Source organism: Vicia villosa, unplaced genomic scaffold (assembly GCF_029867415.1).
Source record: "Vicia villosa cultivar HV-30 ecotype Madison, WI unplaced genomic scaffold, Vvil1.0 ctg.000775F_1_1, whole genome shotgun sequence".
Taxonomy (NCBI): domain Eukaryota; kingdom Viridiplantae; phylum Streptophyta; class Magnoliopsida; order Fabales; family Fabaceae; genus Vicia; species Vicia villosa.
Genome location: NW_026705347.1, coordinates 765231 through 773342, shown reverse-complemented (window position 1 = coordinate 773342; position 8112 = coordinate 765231).

The following is an 8112-nucleotide window of genomic DNA, read 5'->3' as shown; positions in this document are numbered from 1 at the left end:
GCACAGTTAGAACTCAAAGTTGTTGGGAGGAAATAGTGGTTATTGCTTTCAATGTAGCCTTTTCCGCATAATTACCATTTCCAACTTTTGTAAATACTCCATGGAATCACGCCTTTAGCTGATTTCCATCCTATTAAATAAATTTGAGCCTTGTGCCCATTTGTTTGCAATCTTTAATTTCTTTCAGCTTACAAAATGACGCTTTAATTGTGTTATTCGTTTTTGAAAAAAAAAAAAGAAAAAAATAAGTTTTAAATGAATTTACTTCACTTCTCTTTTTCAAAATAAAAGCGAAATTTTCCTTTGAGTTGTGAACAACGGAAGGAATATCAGCAGTCGTCTCCATAGGATGAACAAAAGGATTCTCCCTGAAAAAATTGTTGAGACAACGGTATTCTTGAAGCAATTATCCCTCGAGGTAAAGAAGCTCTTCTATCCCCAGTGAAGAAGCTCTTCTATCCCCAATGAAGAAGGTCTTTTATCCCCAGTGTCGAAGATTTTCCATCTCCAGTGAAGAAGTTCTTCCATCTCAATGAGAAAAGATGCTCATCTTCCCCAGAGAAGTTGAAAGCATGCAACACCATTCATCACCTGTGTTATCTACACAGTGTTGAAAAACATTTACCAAGTATCTGGTTGTATTGCGACGTTGGTCCATCTCCAGTATATACTCCTCTGTCTGTCAGTATTGTCAGTATGCATGCTACATTCATGACATTCATCATTCATACATATTTGCATCATTTATGCATTCTTGCATTTTTTTCAATAATCACTTGTTTAGGATATATTTATCCTCAAAAAGAAGAGAAAAAAAGAAAAAAGAAAGAAAAAAGGAAAAAAGAAAAAGCGAAAAAAGGAAGAAACAAGTATGGGCGTGCCATCTCTCCAAGTAGGTTGTCACCCATAAGCAGAAAGAGCATCTTCTTTCTCCAGTTCCCCACTGAGATCATTCCTCGTGGAAGAAGGTTGCTTTAGTTTCTCCTCTCAAAAACAAAGGAGAAAATACCCATTTGAGTTCATTCCTCATTGAATACAAAGTCTTGTTTGACTGTCTCTTTCCAATTCATTCTTGGTTAGAACCTTGTCTTTACCAAAAATTCAAATTCCGATTCTCCAAATAGAGTCAAGAAAAAACAGACAATAAGCAATAGCCTCATCATCCGAGCAGCTTATGTCTCTTCCAAAAGACTTTTCCTCTCTAGGAAATCAATCATGAAGACCATTTGACAAATCAGGGCCTTATTACTGTTCACAAGGCTGAATAACCAGTAATTTCCCTAGCAAAGTCTCCAGAGTCATTTTATCACTTGGCTGATAATTGATCATGTCTTCAAAACCACTATCACGAGGCTGGTAGTCGGTAACCTTTTGTTTTGGTTATATTATTTAACATGTCTATCACAAGGCTGATAGTCGGTAATATTAACCGAACCTTTGAAACTCGTTTTACCTTGTCAAGTCTATCACCATGCTGGTAGTCGGTAATACAGTTTCATACCTTTCACCTTCGCATTATTAAACAAGTCTATCCCCATGCTGATAGTCGATAAAGTCGATAGGTAAGCTTTTCTTACAAAGCTATCATTCCCCGGTGAAGCATACACTTGCTTTCCCAAAAAGAAAGAAAACGGATTCTCTTCCTAAAACGGATTGAGGTATCCTTTCCAACCTCTTTTCCCCAGCGGAGTCAGTTCTTGATATCTCCTCGGTAAAGATATCCTTGCATCATTCGCAATTTTGGTATCTTAGGTCCAAAATTTGCGTCTTCTGATATTTAAGTCTCTTCCACCCTATCAAAACGAAGATTTTCAATCTTCATGTCTCAGGTTGAAGAAACTTAAATAGGGGCATCTGTCATACCCCAATTTTTGACCTAAGATACCGCCTCATATCATTTGCATATGCATCATTTGCATCTCTAACAAATTGCATAGCTTGTGTTTGCTACTTGTGCTCAGCAGGATTTAATCAGGAAATCACTCATCAGTGCAAATAACACTCAATTAGGGTTTTGTTCTCCCTTCATCTCAAATGAATCATCTTCATCATCTTCAACATTTGGTCCTCAGAGATTCATTTCAACAAGCTCAACAGCTTTGAATCGACTGAATTAGGGTTTTGCCTGAAGATAGCATACTCCTGACTTTTGCTCATAATTTGACCTAATGGCTTGGGACATGATATCAAGACCTCAAGTGCATCATTTTGACCTAATCCATTGGCTCATAACATCTCCTACACAAAGATTGATCAGACAAATCCTCAGATCAGGGTTTTTGAACTAACAGGGACTGAAATCAGGGATCACATTTGGGAAACCCTAAAAATCCCCAGGAAGTCAATCAAAGGTTTCAATCATCTTCTATGACAACATCCAATGGAAATTACATCTCAATTCAAGATCCACAGTCATCAATTTCATCAGGTCGACAATTAGGGTTTTTGACCTAATTCACTGAACCACTGACTTTTTAATCAGGACATGGTGCCACAACTCAAACCATGGCTCAATATTCTCTAATGCTTCAATCTGATCCATTCATACCACTCATATGGTGAGGATAGCCTGTTTCATTTGAAATCTCCAGAAACGCGATTCGTCTGAAAAAGTCAACTGTACAAGAACACCTTTGACTTTTGGGAATTTTGGTCAACCATGACTTTTGAAGTTTTAAATCATCAATATATGATATGAGAAGTCATTTGATCAAGAGAAATCAAGAAAATCAATCAAGAATCAAAAAGTCAAAGTTTGACTTTTCATACTTAGAAATTTTTCTAAGTGTTTTTCATGGTTTTTTCCAAACTTTGGAGGGGAATAACTCAAAATTTCACCTACAAACTGAAAAAAACTTCCAACATGAAAGTTGTAGATTTTGATCCAATAAACAACTTTGACACATATAATTTTTTTCCATAAGATCAACCATTTAAGAGATATGGAGCTTCAAAGTTGGTACTTTTTGAAAACTTCACTTAAAACTTCATTTTCTTCAAAGTTCATGGAACTTTTTCACCCATTTCCTTAAGAGACTTGAGGAAACTTTCAACTAGGCTTTTGAAGTGTGTAATATGAGCTTTCCAAAATGTCAAAGAGCATAAAAAAATATGGAGTGTAGGTATGGTTTTGAATTATGCATTTAGTGATCATTTTCACTTGAATTTTCACCATTTTTCACTAAGTTTCAAGACTACATGACCTATAATCCAAGCAATGATGCAAAGAGGCAATAATTGAAGAGATATTTTCTGATATGAGATCAGAATGGAAGAGGATAAGAAGCTTGGGATTTAACCATGGTTTAGTAACTTTTAACCATGTGCATTAAATGTAAAGATTCCATTTTATCTTCAAATGCCAAATCACCAATTCTTGATCAACTTGCAAAGCTTTGTATTCAGAAACCTTGGCCTATAAATAGAGGTCCAAACTTCATTGCAAATCACACCAAAACCTCACAATTATAGGTTTTCTCTCTTCTTTCTTGAATTACAAGTCATGTGTTTCAAAGTGAGGTAGAAAACTCAACCTCCATCTCTTGCAAGTTCTGACCAAAGTGATGCTTCCCACAAACCACAAACATCATATGGGATGTGTTTGATCCATCCATACACCCCAAATCACCCTAAATCTCAGAATCACTCTTCAACCACCATATTTGCATAAAATGAGCCTTAACATATCAATTCTCATACCAGGCCATATCTGTCCAAGTTAATCATCTAAACACACTCCATATACTTCACATGAACTGTTCCAACCATCATACATGATCTGAAACATCAAAATCAACTAGCTTGATCCTCACTTGAGCTAAACTGCAGTTCGGGTACCACAAGGTGATCAAGAGGTTTCCAGTTCATTCCAGGCATTCAAACACATCACATAAGGTCCATTGAAGCTATCCAGATCATCACAAAGCATCTGTAACACCTCCAGGCACGATTTCAATTTCCAGTTTGGCCGTTTTTGAGGTAAGTACTCATGAACTTCAAACTCCATCATACATGCATCATAAATGAAAAATGAACATACCATCTTGTTTCTGCACTATCACTGATCATTAACCCTCAATCAATTGCAACTTATCATGCACACACACGATTTCAGATTGAAACTCAAAATTAGGGTTCTTCGTGTTCATCAGAAAATTGATAGCCTTAGAGATAAAATAAATGCAATTAAATGATACCATCATGTTCCTGGTGAAAAATCGAGCAAGATAGGCTATTCACTCGATCCAAACAATTCAGTTTTCAGAATTTTCAAATTTGAATTGGGTATGTGTTCTTGGCGCCAGATTTTGAAACTGAAATTAGAAATTGATTCAAAAATATAATTGATTCGTTGCAAATACTAAGCAGACCACGCGCGTGGTCCAGTTGGTCATGTTTTTGAGTGGTGAGCGTGAGGTTGTGGGTTCAAACCCTTGTGGAGACAAAACCATTTTTTTAGTCCCTATTTTCTTTGATTTTCTTCACAACTTCAATTAATTATTTAACTAACTAAATTAACTCATTTTTTATTCATTTTTTGCATACCTCTCACTTAATATATATATTTTGAGAATATCAAAAAAAAAATCATCAAAAAATATTTATTTGATACATTTTTTAATAGTTTTAAAATGACTTGTTTTTAAGTAATTTTAATACTTTTAAATATTATTTTTCATTTGATTTTCAAAGTTAATCATTTGTAAATACTTTTTGAAGCAAACCCTAATCATCTAAATGTTAATTGAAGACAATCTTTTTGTTTATCTTGATTAATTTGACTTCTTTCAAAATTCAAATCGTTTTAAAACGAGCGATCGCGATTCTTTTCAAAAACAATAAACCATTTCTTTTTGAAACTATTGATTAAATCTTTTTAATTGATCAATTGATTTTCAAAACGATGTGGGGCCTCTCGAATATTAGAGAGTATAAGTCCCTTTAGTCTTTCTTTGTACACTTTTTTTAACAGAAAACTTTTTCAAACCAAAACTTCAAAACAGTTTTTTAACAACAAATCAAACTTCTCTCTCAAACCATCCACCCTGTTTTATGAAAATAAAACAGGGGCCTCTCGAATATTAGAGAGTATAAGACCCACTCCTTTTATACAGTTTTTCTTTGTACAGAAAACTCTTTCAAAACAATACTTTTCAAACTGTTTTCAAAACACCAAACGACGCGTCTGTAAATAAAACGATCAACCATGTTTTGTAAATATACCACGGGCCTCCATGTAGGTATAAGTCCCAAGCCCCTTTTGTACATACCCATTCCAGTGCATGAAATTAGGTATTTCATTGTACACACCCTTTTGTACATATCTCAATCTGTTTTTTTAACTTTGAATAACAAACCAAAAACGAAGGTTTCTTTAAATCTTCCCAAAAATATACCATGGGCCTCCATGTAGGTATAAGTCCCAAGCCCCTTTGTAAATACCTGTTTGCATAGCTTTGAATAAACTCAAGTGGACCTCTCCCCGAGTATGAGTCCCGAGCCCTGTGTATACAAATGGATCATGCTTACAGGTATATTTCCTTCATAAACTCCATTATATACACACACTTTGTAACTGTTCATATTTGTTCATGTACTTGTGCATATTTGTTCGTACTTGTTCATACTTGTGATTGTGTTATATACTTGTTCAACTTAGTACAACACTAGGTTCCCCATAGCCTCCTATTGGGCTTTGTGCAAAGAATCTCCACTAGTTTAGGTTAGGACATAGAGTATGGTTTCCCGGTGAAATCGCTCTAAGAGCTCAAACCAACTATACCACGCCTCCCCTTGGGCTTTGTACAAACGAGTGTCCCTCCCATAGCCTCCTCTTGGGCTTACAATGCAAGGACCCTGGATTGTCCCTCCCATAGCCTCCTCTTGGGCTTACAATGCAAGGACCCTCGAATAGCCTCCTCTTGGGCTTCGTACAAGGACCCACGGGCTTCTTATAAGCATCCCCCAATATCCAAATCAAAATACCCTAGGAGATTAGACATTTTTCATCTCTATGCTAGGAGTATCTCTTTTATATCATCACAAACAATCGATCAATCAATCAATCAAACTTTTTTGCCACAAGGCTGGCTAATCAATCAAACTGTTTTACCACCGTACTGGATGATTAATCAAAGTTTTTGTCACAAGGCTGACTTCATTGAAACTTTTGCCACAAGGCTGGCTGATTAATCAAAGTTTTTGTCACAAGGCTGACTTCATTGAAACTTTTGCCACAAGGCTGGTTAAACAAACAAAAACATCTTTATCATTCTAAGCACCCTAAGTGGCATGGCCCCGGGCTTATAATGAAAAGATTTTCAAACAAATCAAACAGATGTATGTGATGATATAGATTAGATACATCTAGCATTTAGACGACATTTGTCTATTTTCCTTTGCTTCCACTAGCATAAGTGGGAACTACGATTGCTCTGACTTTCTCAACATCCCTTTGAGAATACGTAGGCACAAGGTCGATCCTTGGCGAGCAAAACAAAACAAAAAAACCATTCAAACCTTAGCACCCGTAGACCCCGAGCTACAGATGCTCTGATTCCCTCTAAGGGATATGTATGCAGAGGATCGCGATGATCTTTGCGAGCATAATCAAACAAACACCTTAGGTCCCACCTCTTTTTCACAAGAACCTCCACCACAACAAGAAAGGAATAAACAAAACAAAGAAACCTATAGAGTACTATAGATACGTTGGGTGCTAATACCTTCCCTTCGTATAACCAACCCTCTTACCCAAGATCTCTCCCCCACTTTTTAGGTTATTGCAGCTTTTTTCCTTTTCCTACTTTGGAAACAATAAAAAGTTTGGTCGAAACAAAGAAAAATCATTTTTTTTGAGCACTCGAGCCCAAAGAAGGCATCAGGTGTCTCATCCACAAAAAAGAGGAACAAAACGATTTTTCGCCCGCGACACAATGCTGTACGGAATACGCAAAGCATTAAATGCTCCCAACGGTCATCTTCTCAAACGCCTATAAATATGAAGTTCTGATGAGAAGCTAAGTTACGAACTTTGAATACAAGACTTTATGCAAAAACGCTGAAACGCTATTCAAATCAAAAGCTCTCAAACTTCATCAACCTCACTACATTGCTGCTGTAATATATTAGTGAGATTAAGCTTAAACTTAAGAGAAAATCACAGTTGTGATAATAGCTTTATTAGAAGCATTGTAACTCTTAGAATTTGTTTACATTAAGTTGTAAGAACTAGAGTGATCAGGTTGTTGATCAGTATACTCTAGAAAGTCTTAGAGGGTATCTAAGCAGATTGTTCCTAGAGTGATCAGGTTGTGATCAGTATACTCTAGAAGACTTAGAAGTTGTCTAAGTGGAAAACCATTGTAATCTCGTGTGATTAGTGGATTAAATCCTCAGGTGAGGTAAATCACTCCAAGGGGGTGGACTGGAGTAGTTTAGTTAACAACGAACCAGGATAAAAATCATTGTGCAAATTGTTTTTATCTTACAAGTTTCAAAGCTACACTTATTCAAACCCCCCCTTTCTAAGTGTTTTTCTATCCTTCATAGGGGGCAAGGGTCAGTCCAACTAGGGCAATATCCTGAACAAAGATGCAAGGATACATATGCTAACTCCCCACCAAGGGGACAAAAGGGTCGTATATGTTTTATATCAATTTACAAACACTGAAGGCTGCAAATGGTGTGATGCTATCCTCTGGAAAAGCAAAAGAGGTTCAGTCTAAGGAAACTCATGAAGTTCTGAAACGACGAAAACCCACATCTACTAATTTATCCCAGACAGGTTTGACGTGCCTAAGGAGAATTTGAGACTACCCTTTACTTCTACAAGTCCATGAACTAAGGAGTAAAACAAGGTCGACAGATTCACAAAGGAGATTGCCCCTAGGATCAATAGGTTTATCATTTCAAGTTGTAACTTCTACGATCACAAGGTGTTATTTGGTGTAAAACGTTGTACCTTTCGAATAGTAATTCAATAAAATAATCATGCATGTTTTGAAATCAATTCGTTCGCTTCGCTCTTGCATTACTACGATTTTCCACTTGCACACTTCTATTCTATTTTCAATTTCAAGTTTAGGATAATTAACAAACTTAAGGGAGAAT